This window comes from Antechinus flavipes, chromosome 5 (genome assembly GCF_016432865.1).
Source record: "Antechinus flavipes isolate AdamAnt ecotype Samford, QLD, Australia chromosome 5, AdamAnt_v2, whole genome shotgun sequence".
NCBI classification, from domain to species: Eukaryota; Metazoa; Chordata; class Mammalia; order Dasyuromorphia; family Dasyuridae; genus Antechinus; species Antechinus flavipes.
Genome location: NC_067402.1, coordinates 287,639,775 through 287,653,766, shown reverse-complemented (window position 1 = coordinate 287,653,766; position 13,992 = coordinate 287,639,775). Strand labels below are relative to the sequence as shown.

The 13,992-nt window shown below is 50.4% G+C and overlaps 1 protein-coding gene and 1 long non-coding RNA gene across 2 annotated transcripts in view; one reads left to right on the top strand and one right to left on the bottom strand.

Annotated features, from left to right (window-relative positions):
- Positions 1–13,992, bottom strand: part of CACNA1I (calcium voltage-gated channel subunit alpha1 I) — a 148,864-nt gene that overhangs the window by 93,348 nt on the left and 41,524 nt on the right. The gene's annotated exons all lie outside the window — the stretch shown is intronic.
- LOC127538336 (uncharacterized) lies at positions 1,780–3,969 on the top strand. Its single transcript, XR_007947721.1, has 3 exons — positions 1,780–1,909; positions 2,351–2,473; positions 3,719–3,969. It is a non-coding gene; the product is annotated as an uncharacterized LOC127538336 (long non-coding RNA).

The window sequence follows — 13,992 nt, the reverse complement described above, 5'->3', positions numbered from 1 at the left end:
CGTGGTGTTCAAGGTGAGAGTGGGATGACAAACAATAGGGAGGAGAGATGAGATATGGGAGGGAGGGATCAATAAGGGAGGAGGCTGGTGTCCTTGACTAGAATTCAATTTGTTTGGGGGCCAATGACGGCATCATTATTAACGAGGTTAATTATTTGGGATTTGGATCCCTGGCTCCGAGTACCGCGTGCTTGTGGATCAATAATTAATGCCCACCACCGACTTCTGCCCCTGAAACTAGGTCAGCCTCCTCCTGGGGAAGGCGGCAGCCGATTCTCTCCAGGCCCCAGAATGAGCCAGGAAGCTGGCCCACATCTGAGTTTAGAGTTTCTGCTCCCCCTTCCCCACCCCTACCCAAGTGCGGGAAGCCTTCATTGGGCTGAGTTGGGGTGGGAGGAAACATTCAATGGAACCAACTACAAAACTCTCTTCATGAGTCAACAAACCAGAGCCACTGGCCCATACAGATTCCCTATTAATCCCCCAATCTTGGCTGCCCCTCCCCAGCACATCCCTCAAAGGAAAGGTTTCGTTCTTTCCCCTCTATTAATTATCCTTCTTCTTCTCTGGGGATATGGAAATTCGGGAAGAGGATAATGAAATTCGGGAAGACGTTCTCTGAACGGGCTCCCCGACTGGCCTTCGTCCTCAAAAGATTCCCTCCCACTCCCCTTCCCAAAGTTCTCCTCCTTCCTCCTGTTGTCCTGGGAATTCCGGATCGTTCAGAAAACCCACAGAGTCCAGGCTGTAATTAGCTAATTAGGGATTTGTAACTAGTTCATTACTTCTGCTGCCAGGGAAAGGGGAGCATTGAAACCAGGAGTCAGGGTACACCCCGGGAGGACCCAGTTAATCCTCTTTTTTATGACTGTGGTCAAGTAATTAGCCAAGTCAGGCTGGCCCTCTTACACCGTGTCATCAATTCTCAGGGGGGACTAGGCTGGAGCTCACAGAAGGAAGGAGAACTGTGAGGGGAAGAAAAAAGAAGGAAAGGGGAGACAGGAAAGAAATGAAAAATCAGAGATGAAAAGAGAAAAGAAGAAATAAAGAGATGGGAGTTTCTGGGGGGCAAGGGGCCCTAATGCACTGTCGTGGAGGGAGCCCTGAGTTTGAATCCCACAGAAGATGCTTGCTGACTGACACTGAGCAAATCATTTCTCTGAACCTCCATTTTTTCTGCAAAATTGAGATGAATTCACTGTACGGGAGGTGGCTCTGCAGACTTCAAAGGTGGAGAAATGTGGCTCTTCTCTTAATTGGCGCCAGCCGTGATTTCATTGGTTCTGGGAACTTCCAGTCTAGGAAATTCCTTCTGCCAGGGGAGCTCAATCCGTCCCCGATCAAAAGAGTTGGGGGTGGGGGTCCCGAGGGGCTCATTGGGACCTGGGCAGCTCCCTTGGCCTCTAAGGCAGGATGTGGCAAAGGGGAGGCTGGCTCCCAGCTCTTCCTATCTTCTCCCCCAACGGCTGCCTCCTCAGTCACTACAACGACAAAAAAGCCAGCTGCATGCTCCCTCCCTCCTAAGGCGAAGGTCAATGACCTTCTCCTCCAGGGCCCTTTACATCTTCTGTGTCCTGGGGGTGCCCATGAGCCTTTCCCAGAATCCCTTGCTTAAGTGGGGGAAGTAAATCCAGAACTGGCCAAAGAAATGAAATCTATGTTGGTTTGTTTTTTATCAGAGGATAAGGGCTGGAAGGGACCTTGAAGATAAAAAGACAACTGGGTTTGGGAGCAGGGAAGAGACTTTGCCCGACTCCCACAGCCACAAAACGGCAAAACCCGAGCTCTTTCCATTGCTGTGTCTCAGTAGAATGGGAGTCCCTGCGGAATATCCTGTGTGAGTGGCTCTCTGATGTTCCAGGGACGGGGAACTCACTACCTATCCCAGAGCCCCAGGGCCTCTGGTTCTGTAAGTGCCTTTCAGATACATCCGCACATAAGCTGGGGTGGGGGAAGAAGGGCGGCTCCCCCGGGGATCCTGCCGGATGCGGTTCTCCTCCCGCCGAACCTGTAAGTAGGCTGGCTGGAACCCCTCCCGGCCCGGATTGGGGGGGAAGGGGTAAGGAAGGGAGAGGCAGGGCTGAGGGTAGGGTGGAAGTGGGCCGGGCAAAGCTGGCGTAAATATTTATGAAGCACTTAGAAGGTGGAAGCACCGGGATCGGGGCCACTTTTCCGGTCCTCCCAACCCCCCCCCCCACCTGCTGGGAAGAGGAGGGGCCACTCGGGACTGCAGAAAACATCTCCCAGGCTGACTTTCTGCCCCCTCCCCCGTTTTCTCTCCATTTCTCTTCTCCCTCCATCTCCCGGCCTTCCCGGCGCTCCCTGCTCCACTGCCTCCATCATCCCCCAGCATCCCTTCACTGCCCTGGAAGGCAGCTTACAGATCACCTGCTATAGCCACACCCCTGTTTACAGATGGTAAGACTGAGGCCCAGAGAGCAGAAGCATCCTGCCCAATATTACACAGGAAGAGGTAGGCCTCGAGTGCAAACCCAGATCTCACTCTAAATGCAGCTGCTCTTCCCCAGGAGGCCTCTCTCCTTCAAGTCCTGCCCTGGGAAAGGGGGAGGAAAAAGGGGGGATCTCTTTTTCTTGGAGATCAGTTCCTGGATCAGAGCCTTCATTCCTGGAGCTGGGGTGGGGAAAGGGGATAAGGAAGATGGCAACTCCACAGCTATTAATCAGTCTTCTCTCCCTCTCCCCTTTTCTCTCTCCCTCTCACTCACTCCCTTTTTTGCTTCTCTCTCCCTCTCCGTGTATCTCTCTGTCTCTTTCTCTGTTTCTCTCTGTCTTTGTCTTTCTGTCTCTGATTCTGCTGTCTGGCTTTATCTCTCTATTTGTCTCTATGTCTGTCTGTGACTCTGTCTCTCTGTCTTTGTCTCTCTGTCTCTGTGTCTGTCCCTGTGTCTCTGTCTCTCTCTCTGCCTCTCTGTCTCTGTCTGTGTGTGTGTGTCTCTCTCTCTCTCTGTCTTTTCTCTCTCTGTCTCTCTCTGTCTCTGTGTCTCTCTCTGTCTCTCTGTCTCTCTCTGTGTCTGTCTCTCTCTCTCTCTCTCTCTCTCTCTCTCTCTCTCTCTCTCTCTCTCTTCTCTCTCTCTCTCTCTGTCCCTACCACAGAGTACTTGTATGTTCCACGTTCCCACCCACCCACCATGAGCTGACCATGTGGTCACACTCTTCTGGTGGAAAGGAGAAAAAACTCAGTCAAGCATTTTTAAAACTACTCAAAGGCAGAGGGGGGGGAGGGGAAGAGTCAGGGGAGATAAGCTTTCAGAGGGAGAGAGATTTAGCCCGGGGTCCAGCACAGAGACCTGGCCGGTTAGTCTCTAAAGGATGCTCTTAGAAGGCTATCATATGGGTGATGGGGCAGCTCCCCTCCCCCATACACAGTTTTGTATGCATACCCTACCAGCCTACTTCCTGTCTGTCTCCTCCTGCTCAGGATCAGGGGGTCCTGAGGCGGGGGAAGGGGAGATATGGGGCAAGGCCATCAAGGAAGCATCCAGACTCCAATGTGAGATGCTTGCTACAAAAGGGAGGCAGGGCCCAAGTGGAAACACCTGCTCCATCGGGTGACCACGGATCCAGCATGTCCCTCTGCTCAAAACTATGAAATTATTCCCAATACCTACAGATTAAGACTAACGATAACAACTGAGATCTCCATAGCACTTTGAGTTTGCACTGAGAAGTACATGCTGTTATTATTTCCATCTTACAGATGAGGAAACTGAGGCAAAGAGAGTTTAAGTGACTTGTCCAGGACCACACAGTTAACAGTCACCTGAGAACAGAATTTGAATTTAAGGCTTCTTGTCTCCAAGTCCAGCCCTCTGGGAAGGGCAGACTGAGCTGCCTCCACAAGAGTCTCTACAATCTGTTCGCATTCTTCCTTTCTCCCCCCACTTCCTTCTCAGACACCCTGTGCTCTATCTAGCCCAAGGGACTAGTTTTAATGCTTTAAAAACATAATTAAATATATTGGACTTATTTTGTAATTCTATTTTTTTATTAATTTGATTATAATTCAACATTATTTTATTTATTTTTTATTTATTGGGAAGGGAGGATTTATTTATTATATTATTTTAAAATATTCTTGATCATGACTGCCAAACCAGATTGCCATTTGGATCCCTGGTACCAAAAAAAAAAGGAGGTCCCTTGTTCCAGCCAAAGTGGATTTTAGTAGTTTCCCACCTATGTGCTTTTGCTCTAGCGGTTCCCGGTGCAGACGTCCCCCTTTCTTGCCCCAGCCAAAGTCCAGCTTAAAAGCCATATCCTCCAGAAACCCTTCTCAGTCTCCCAGGCTTCCTCCCTTCCTCCCAAGCTTTATTCTACCCCACTCTATTATTCTCATCCCTCACAACATTTTGTTTTTTTATGCCAGGAGTTTGTGCTGCTATTAGTGTTACTAGATTAGACTGAGGCGGGTATCCTGGACCCACCGACTCTAAATCCCAGAATCCCAGGGTTGAGAGGAGCTCGCAGATCATGAGCCCTCTTCTAACCTCCCTGACTGCTCAGGGACCTTCGGTGATGGGGACCCACCGCCTCCCCGGGCTGCTTTTGGTCGCCTCTGCTTTTCAGAAGGTTTTTCATCCTCCTCACAGCTGGCACAGAGATAGTCCTAAAACCCAGATCCGCTCCCCGCTGTCCAACTCAGGAACCACCAAGGACTCCCTGTTTCTTCTAGGATAAAATTTTGGCTCCAGCGACGTGTTTTCTGCCAACCTCTCCATTCTGGTTTCAAAAATACTCTTTATTCAGAACTGGCTGGGCATTCCCCACAGAAACATCTCCTTTTCCACCGCTGGGTCTTTGCATTCAGTCACGTCCTTAATGCCGTTTGGGGTTCTCAGTCTTCATCACCCTAACCCGGGCTTTCCAGACAAAGACATTGGAGCGGTTTGCAGAGTCTCTCTCCAGCTCATTCGACAGGTGAAGAAACTGAGGCAAAGGGCGGAGTGACTTGCTCCGTTTCTGCCTCAGTGGGGGGGCTGGGAAAGGGACAGAGACTGGCGAGTCTTGAGTGACTCCGTCTGTGTTCTCCAGACAGTCCCCATCACACAGTCCGTGTACCTGCCAGCCTCCACTGAGGGCGGGCGGGGGTGAGGGAGGGGAGAGGCTAAGGAAGAAGGAGGGGGAGCTGGGAAGGAAACTGGGAAGGGAGGAGGGTTAGACTGAGTAGGAGGCTAAGACGGGGAAGGGAGAGAGGAGGGTGCGACTGGCAGATCTGCCCTGAACAGTTTGTTAAACCAGAGAAGGCCTCAGAAATGGGAGCTATTTTGGGGCAGAGACTTATGGGATTCAGAACCAAAAGGGACTTCAGAGACCGTCTCTGCAGATGATTTGTTTTACAGCAAAGGAAACTGAGGCTCAGAGAGATCCAGACTCGTGCCCAAAGTCACCGGCTGGCTGGAAACAGCCGGGCCAGAATTCAGTTCCGGGCTCATTCCGGCTCTTTGATCTCTTTCCTGTAAACTTGTCCTCCGAGTGCTCCGGTCGGGGTGAAGTTAATCCGGGTTCATGAAGGCAATGCCAGAGCAGGATGCAAGGGGTCCCTCGGGCCTGGCGACGGACCCCGAGAGCGGCTGAGTCTAGAAACACTCATCATCCGTTTGGCTTCGGCCGGGGAGCGGTGGGGCAGGGGCCGAACCACTTGTTCCAACATCAGTCAGTGAGAATGACTATCACAAAGCCGCCTTGGTTGGGGAAACACCCATTCAGACCAAATCATGGATCGCTGAAGAAATGATAGCGGGCGTGAGGAGGGTCTGTCCCACAGATGCTTCCTTTGCCCAGGCTCCCGTCTGATGGGGATTGGCAGTACGGGCAGCAGGAGGGGTGGGCCAGTGGCTTCTGACCCAGCTCCCCTTGGGATCGTGGGAGGGAGAGTGGCTGACTTCTGATCCCTCCCCTCCCATGTCTGTAGGACAAGGGTGACAGGCTCACAGCCGTGCAACCTTGGGGCACCCCCTCTGAATTCTAGACTTAGAGCTGAAATGACCTCAGAGGTCAGCTTAGAGGGGACCTGGACCGCCCTCTTCCTTTTTTCAGATAGGAATACTGCGGCCGAGAGAGCCTAAGTCCCTTGTCCGAGATCAAGCGGGTAAGTAGCCAAGGCCGGGCCTAGGGATGGCAGATCTAGAGCGGAAAGGACTTTTCAGGCCACTGAATCCGCTCCTCCGCATTCACAAATGAGAACACAGAGGCACAGAAGCACATGGGACTCGAATCCAGGCCCCTGGACCAAAGCCGGCGTCTCCCCCGGGCCATGTCACCTCTGGGAAACGAGAGTGTTCGGTGCCGTGACTTTGGGGGTCCCTCCAGCTCTGAATCCCGGCATTCTGTGGCATTTTCTTCCCCCCTTCTTCCCACCCCCATCCTCCTCCTTGGCCCTCCCTGGATGCAGGTTCCAGTAACGGCCTTGGGGGTCAGGACTTCCCTGAGGCTGAAGGGGAAGCCAGAAAACCTGAAGGGGATGGGGTGGGGAGCAGAGAAGGGGGAAAGCAGCCAAGTTCCTTCTTCTTCTTCTGCCCTTCTCTGGTGCCAGTTAATCAGGGCCACAGCAGGGCGTGCCGGGGGGAGGGCGGGGAGAGAGAACATATGGTCCGTGGCTGCCCAGGTCAGAGCAGCTGGCCCGGCGCCCAGGCTGGCGCTCCCTTGGCCGGGATGAGGGCAGAGAGCGCGGAGAGGAGTTCGGCAGCTCCTGCCACGGCGCTTAACCCGGCCTCGGCGAGAGAGGGCACACAAAGGCCCGGGGGCCCGGGCTCTGCTTCTGTGGCAAAAGCACTCACTGAGACTCAAATCCCACTTCTGGCACTCTTCCCTGGGTGACCTTGGACCAGTCTGTCACCCTCCACTTCCTGGTCTTCTCATCTAACACGAGGGGGTCAGACCGGACTGGAAGTCAGAGACACAGTGGGTAAGAGTGTTGCCTGGGAGTCTGGGGGGGTCCCACATTCAAATCCTGCCTTGATTTCTTCCCATGTCAAGTGACCAAACCTCACTTAGTCTCATCAGTAAATGAAGATGTTGGACTCAACACCCTTCAAAATCCTTTTCATCTTTAGATTCCCTTCAGCTCTACATGGAAGGATTTATTTATTAAGCACCTACTCTATACTGGCACGGTACTAAGTATATTGCAAATATTTCATTTGGTCTTCACAATAAACCTGAGAAGTAGGTGCTATTATGCCCATTCTATAGAAGGAAAGACAGAAGTCAAGAGAGATTCGAACTCAGATCCTCCTGACTCCAGGCTCAGTGTTCTATCCACCACATCCCATTTGTCTCTACAGCTACAGTCTCTATTAGTCTATATTCTTTCTTATCTTCAAGGCCTGACCCATGGGCCAACATTTTCTTAATTTACATCCTATTAGAAACCTGTCCCAACTCTTCTTAATCCAATGCCTTCCCTCTGCTAATTATTTCCTATTTATCCTGTATATATTTGTTTGCCCGTTGTCTTCCCCATTAGTTCACAAGCACCTCGAGCTCAGGGATTGTCTGTTTGCCTCTTTTTGTATCTCCAGTGCTTAGCACACTGCCTGGTACACAGTAGGCATTTAATAAATGTTCACTGAATGAATGAATTTAGTATTTTGAAGTATGTGAAGCACTCTTCCTATAATAACCCCGGATGTTATATATGTTAACAAGAATATTAGGAAGGATGGATATCATTCTCTTCTCTTTTTTTCAATAGATGAAAAAAGTAATGTTGAAAGAGGAAGTAATAAATATGTGAAAGAGGCAGGATTTGAATTCAGGACTCCCAACTATGGGTCTCATTCTCCTATCACTCAGTCTGACTGCCCAGGAAGCTTTCCTACCCCTTCACTCCCCCTTAGCCTCCCCATGAAGCAGTTCTGGGAGCGTTCCTCCCACCTGCCCAGACCTTCCTTTTGCCATCTTTGTCCCACTTCCACCCAAGAAAGCCTTCCTCCACAACGCCTCATGGAGGGATAGAACAGACGCTGCCTTCCCAGAAGGCCTGCCAAAGCAGCCCGAGCTCTGGGAAGTCTGAGCTGACCAGTCATGACAGATTGTGTGTGTACATGTCATCCAAGGGCCAGGCTCCTGGAGCACAGGGATTGGTCACCCGAAGGCTGGCCACAGGCCGGGGGACTGAGCGACCAGCCGGGGAGGCAGGGTGGACGTCTCACCTCCGCTGGCTCAATGGAGAACTCCCCCACACTGCCAAAAAGAGAGGAAGGGTCCAGAAAGACCCCTCCTTGTCTGGCCCTTCCTTCAGAGGACTTCCTGGAGAACTGGAAGCTGAAGGCATCTCCCTCTGTTCCTTTGGATCGTAACTTCCTGGAGAGCTGCAAGTGTGGGCAGCGTCTATATTCCCTATATTCCCAGGGTCCAGCTCAGGGTTTTACACAGCACAGCACACAATGGGGCCTCCTGATTATAGATTTGGGGTGAGAGGGGTCTTAGAGAGATGTCTTACACAGCATGAAGGGAAGTGATCTGGCCCAAAGTTGTGCAATTAATAAGAGACCCCAGGACTGCTGGTCCCAAATTCACTACTATTTCCAGTACCCTCCTGCCTCCTGCCCAATGGTTAGTGCATTTCACTGAACTCTGACCTAGCCAAGCCCTAATCTCCTACCTAGTGTGCAATTATCTCAACTTTCAGAAGTTTCTTGTCACGTCTGGCTGAGCTTTCTCTCACACACATCAGAGTTGTCAGATTGTCACAGCTGGTGGGCAGAGGGGTGGGGAGAAGGAGGAAGAGAAGAGAGAGAGGGGAAGAAGGGAGAAAAAGACCAGAAGGAAGGGAGGAGGAAGGCAGAAAATAGGGAGAGAGAACCAGAATATATGAATGGAGGTGACAGAGAGAGGGAGAGACAGACAGACAGACAAAGACAGAGAGACAGAGGAAGACACAGAGAGAAGGGAATAGGGAGGGAAGAGATAAAGGAAGGGAATGGAAAGAGAAGAAGGGGAAGAGGAAGGAGAGAGGAAGAAAAGAGAAAAAGAATTGGAAGAAGGGAGGAGGAAGGAGAGGGGCAATGATGAAAAGGCAAAAAAAGAAGAAGAGAGAATCAAAATAAATAAGTGGGAGTGAGAGAAAGAAAGAGGGAAACAGAGAGAAAGAAGGAAATAAGGAGGAGAGAGAAAGAGAAGGGAAGGGAATGCTAGAGAGAAGGGGGAGAAAGGAAGAGAATGAAAAGAGAATAAAGGGAAGAGGAAGGAGAGGAAAAAGGGAGAAGAAGGGAGAGGTGGAAATGATGAAGAGGGAAAAAAAAGAGGAAGAGAGAACCAAAATATATGAATGGGAGTGAGAAAGAGAGAGGAAGGAAGATGAATTGGGAGACAGATACAGAGAGAGAAAGGCAGAGAAGAAAATAGGGATGGGAGAGAAAGAGAAAGGAAGGGAAGAATAGAAGGAAGGAAAAAAAGAAGGGAGGAGAGAGGGGGGAGAAAAGAAAGAAAGGAGAACAAGACTAGGAGGCAAGGAGAGGAGGAATTATGAGAGACAGAGAGAGAGGAAGAGGGAAACAAAATACAAGAATGACACAAAGAGAAAGACACACAGAGAGAAGCAGGGAAGGAGGGAACGAGGGAGGAAAAGAGAGAGATGAGGAGGGATGGAAAGAGGGAAAGAAGGAGAGAGGGAGGGAGGGAAGGAGAGAGGGATTATGGGAGACAGGCAGAGAGGGAGACACAAAGAGAGGTGTGGAAGGAAAGGAAAGATGAAGAAAGCAAGAGTAGAAGAAAGGGAAAGGGGAGGAAGAGGAGAGAGAAGGGGATGGGGAGGGAACAGAGAGCACACATGGAGGAGGCACAAAGTATGGTTCCAATGCCCTTCCTCCTCACTGGGTGGTCTTGGACAAACAATTGACCAACTCTAAGCCCCCGTTACTCAATGAAGGGGCTAAAATCCCCAGCCCTAGTTCCTAATAGGACGACAAATGCTATTACAGAATTGTGAAGGGGAGCCCCCCTCCCCTGCCCCTCAGCCCTGCAGGACATCCTCGGCAGGGTTCCTGAGGGCTGGTCAGCCAGCCTCTGAGTGATGGAGAGCTCAGTAGGTCCTCCAGAGGCAGCCCGTTCTATTGTTAGACAGCTCCAAGCTGCCTTCCTGTAACTCCCACCCACTGGTCCTGTTTCTGGAGACACACAGAGATCTATTTCCTCTTCCTCATGACAATCCTTCAGATTTCTGAAGACAGGGATGCTGTCCCCACAAAGACGTCTCTTTGTTTTGAATAATATTCTACCCTCTGTCCTCCAAGGGAGAAACATGTCATCTACATTCTGTGCTGTCCCAGGTCCTGACCCTGGAGCAGCTTTCAGACCCTGGAGCTGATAGTGACAATAAAGGTCATCTAATCCTAACCCCTCCCCCCATTTTATGTAATGGGGAACTGAGGCCCAGAAGAGTTCCTGGTTCTCTCAAAGTCATCCAGATAATAGGTAACAGCCAGAATTTGAACCCAGGACTCTATATCCAAATCTGAACCTCACTACCCACCTCAGTAGGATGAAGTTGTTTGTTGATGGCTATGAAATGACCTTGAGACATATAGATTTAGTATAAATGCCCAGGTTTGAATCATCCAGAGTAGCGTGGGGCCACGGAGGAAGTGGAACTCAGGACCCTGACTTTGTCACCGTTTGGGAGAATCACCTTTCAGGGTCTCATTTTCTTCTCTGCAGAATGGGAGAACTAAATCACATGACCTGTAACTTCCTTCCCAAATGTCGACTGACGATTTTATGATTGTAATCAGTAGCTCACTGGCCCCTCCATCTGCCTGGACCTCCGGATCACAAATCTGGGATGTTCTGGAGTGCTTGCTGAAGTACTATTCCCCCAGAGGGATTGAGTTGTTGGAGAAGGCTGCCCCAAGTCCCCTTAGGCTCATCTGGGACAGGACCCTTCCTCCTTGCTAACTCTCCCCCGTTGCCTTGCATGCACCACACCAGAAATGTCACATCCCCTGTTTGCACAGGCCAGTTGACAATTGTTTTGCTCTTAGGGGATGTTAAAGGCAGGTCCTCTGACTTCATGCACGACATGCCCCCACACCCACACCCACCCACCCACTCCACATACACCTTTCTCCCTTCTGTAGTGCAGCTGTTCTTTCCCTGTCTCTGTCCTTGGTGCTGAACCAGATGTTGGCACCAGATGTTCTCCCTCAATGCTCCCCTTCCTCTTCCCCAGCACTGAACCTCTCCCAGAAAGATGAAGCCCCAGCTCCATAGGTTCCACTCCATTTCCACTCCGTTCCTTCCTCCTCCCCTCTCTTCCTTTTGGCTGCTGTCCCATTTAGGAAACCCTTCTGGGGGTGATTGAGTCACTCTCGCTCATTAGGAAGGGCAGCTGCACTAACAGGGAAGGCCTGGGAGTGGGGGGTTGGGTGGGAAGAGAACATCCAAAAGCACTGCAGGAAGAAGTAGCAGCAGCCCCTCACCCATCTCTCCCCTGCTGCTTGTGCTCAGCCTCTGACTTCATCTTCTCTCTCACCCCTTCCCAAGCAGATTCTCAAAAGCACAAATCCACATGGAAAGACTAGTGTAGACCTGCACAGGAACCTCATCCTTGACATCCCCAACAAGTGGCTATCTAGCCTCTGTTTGAACACTTCCAGTGACAGAGGCAAGATGGGCATATCCCTAGAGGCAGCCCCTCACATTCTGTGGTAGCTTGAATAGCTATTTATTTCTTTGTGCCTGAAATCTGCCCATCTGAAACTTCTACCCAGCATTCCAAGTTCTGTCCTTTGGGGCAGAGGTGAATTCCTCCTCCACACCTCCCCAAGGTTTGAACCAAGTAATCTATGATTCTCATGATCCTGTCTCAGGACACTTTTGAACTTGTAAATATCTTTCCTTAAATGCATCCCCCAGAAGCCAAAGCCATCTTCCAGAAGAGGACTGACCAGGATAGGAGACAATGAGATCATTTTTGTTCTGTTCTGATCGAATGATCTGAAATCAACAACTGGCTCTCGAGGGTACTATGAAGCCCACTGGCCTCAGGGAGCTGAGAAGAGGATAAAGAGATATAATCCTTGGACTACCATCCCAAACATAGCCCCGAGGCTCCCCATTGCCAGTGATCCTAAGCTCCTTTCTTAGATCTCTGATATAACAATATGAATTGCAGATAAGGAAACTGAGACCTGGACAAATTGAGTGATTTGCCTAAGGCCACACAGTCATTTGGTGGTGTTATTATTTGTCCTTTGTTCTTGCATAGGACCATTAAGTGGGGGGTGCCAATGACAGGCAAGTGACTTGGATTTAAGTGAGGGAGGTCTGTGTCTCCATTTTCCCCTCCAGAGCCATCTGGGCCCAATGGCCTAACAGAATTCAGGTCTTTTGCTTGGAAGTTTGATGCTCTCTTGGCCCCATACTGACATGAAAAGATCACCATGAAGAAGTGGGTAAGGGGCAGGAAGGGAGAAAAGGGAGCTTTGTGGATCTATTTAAGGGTCAGGGATGAGCAAAGGTAGGATCAAGAAGGAAGTAGTGTCGCTTCTTCTCATAACCCCTGAATTACTATTGCTGGTTGGAGCAAAAGAATCAGCCTTGATTCCTTTCTCCTGCAAGAATTTTAATAGGGCAAGAATGCTGAGAAAGTAGTAAAATATAGTGGAAAGTGGGCTGGAATCAATGCATAAAATCTGGTGTCTGTCTCTGTCTCTCTGTCTTTGTGTGTCTGTCTGTGTGTGTCTCTCTCTCTCTTTCTCTCTCTTTCTCTCTCTCTCTCTCTCTCTCTCTCTCTCTCTCTCTCTCTCTCTCTCTCTCTCTCTCTCTCTCTCCCCCCCCCAGATGAGTCACTTCTCCTTAGATACTAGCTCTTATGCTCAGAGAGGGAGAGGATTGGACCAGAGGATGGTTGAGTCCTGACATCCTGGGAGCCGGAGAGTAGAAGGATCTTAACAAACTGGTATAAATAAGCAAAATCCACAGAAAGTGTGAAGAACCAGCCACGTCAAACTGTGGAAGAGATTTCAAAGGCGTTGACGGGAAGAGATCCCAGAGCTCCAGCTGGCAACTCGATGTTTTCTCACACTGGGAGAGTTTGGGCTGCAGAGTGGGGGGAGGAGGAGAAAGCCAGGTGAGCTCAGGAGGGATCACAGGGATGCAATCATGGCTTCATGGGTCTAAACAGCTGGTCAGAAGCAGGAAGGGGGGAGGGGGAACCCAGGAAGCTCTGCCCCCTCCTTCCTTTCTGCCAACTACTCCTTATCCCTTCCCTATTTAATCCTGCCAACCTATAAGGATTAGGGGGAGGCTGGGACTCTGGAACCCCCAAACAGCTGCTTGGTTGGGACACTCCCAGTCTTGGAGATTTGGGGAGGTGGGCAGGATCTAGAGACAACCAGGAGACTGGGGGGGGCCTCAGGTGGAGCCATAACCACACTGAAATACTAGAAGATTTCCCCACTTGGAAATACCAAATGTTATTCTCTTCCCAGCCCCCTGACCAACCGCTCAATCATGAGTTAAGCCCCAAAAGACCTAACACACGCTGTTCCTGTGAATGCCCTCTTTCCCTTCCCTCCTACTCTGACGAATTCTGCCCATCTTTAAAGTCCAATGCCAGAGCCTTCCCTTCCCTCCTTGATTCTCTCCCAATACCACTTAGTGCCTTTCTGCTTTACATGGCTCTTGGTTTTGCATCACTCTGAGGCACCAACCACATAATCCCACGTTATCTGTTGTATGTGTCTCATTTCCCTACTAGACGGTGAGCTCCAGGAGGGCAAAAACTGTGTCTCATCTAAACTTTTCATCCTTTCCAGCAGCTGCTCTAGACATAGCCTAGTTACACTAAGTGTTTTTTGTTGGTTTGTGAGAGTATAAATCAAGAGCTGGAAAGGACCATCTAGCCCAATCCCATCAATCTGAGGAGCCAAAGAGGTCACTTGCTCATCCAGGGTCACTTAGATAGTGAGTATCTGAGGGGAGATCTGAATATCAGGGCTATCTAGCTCTGACTCCTGGGCACCTCAG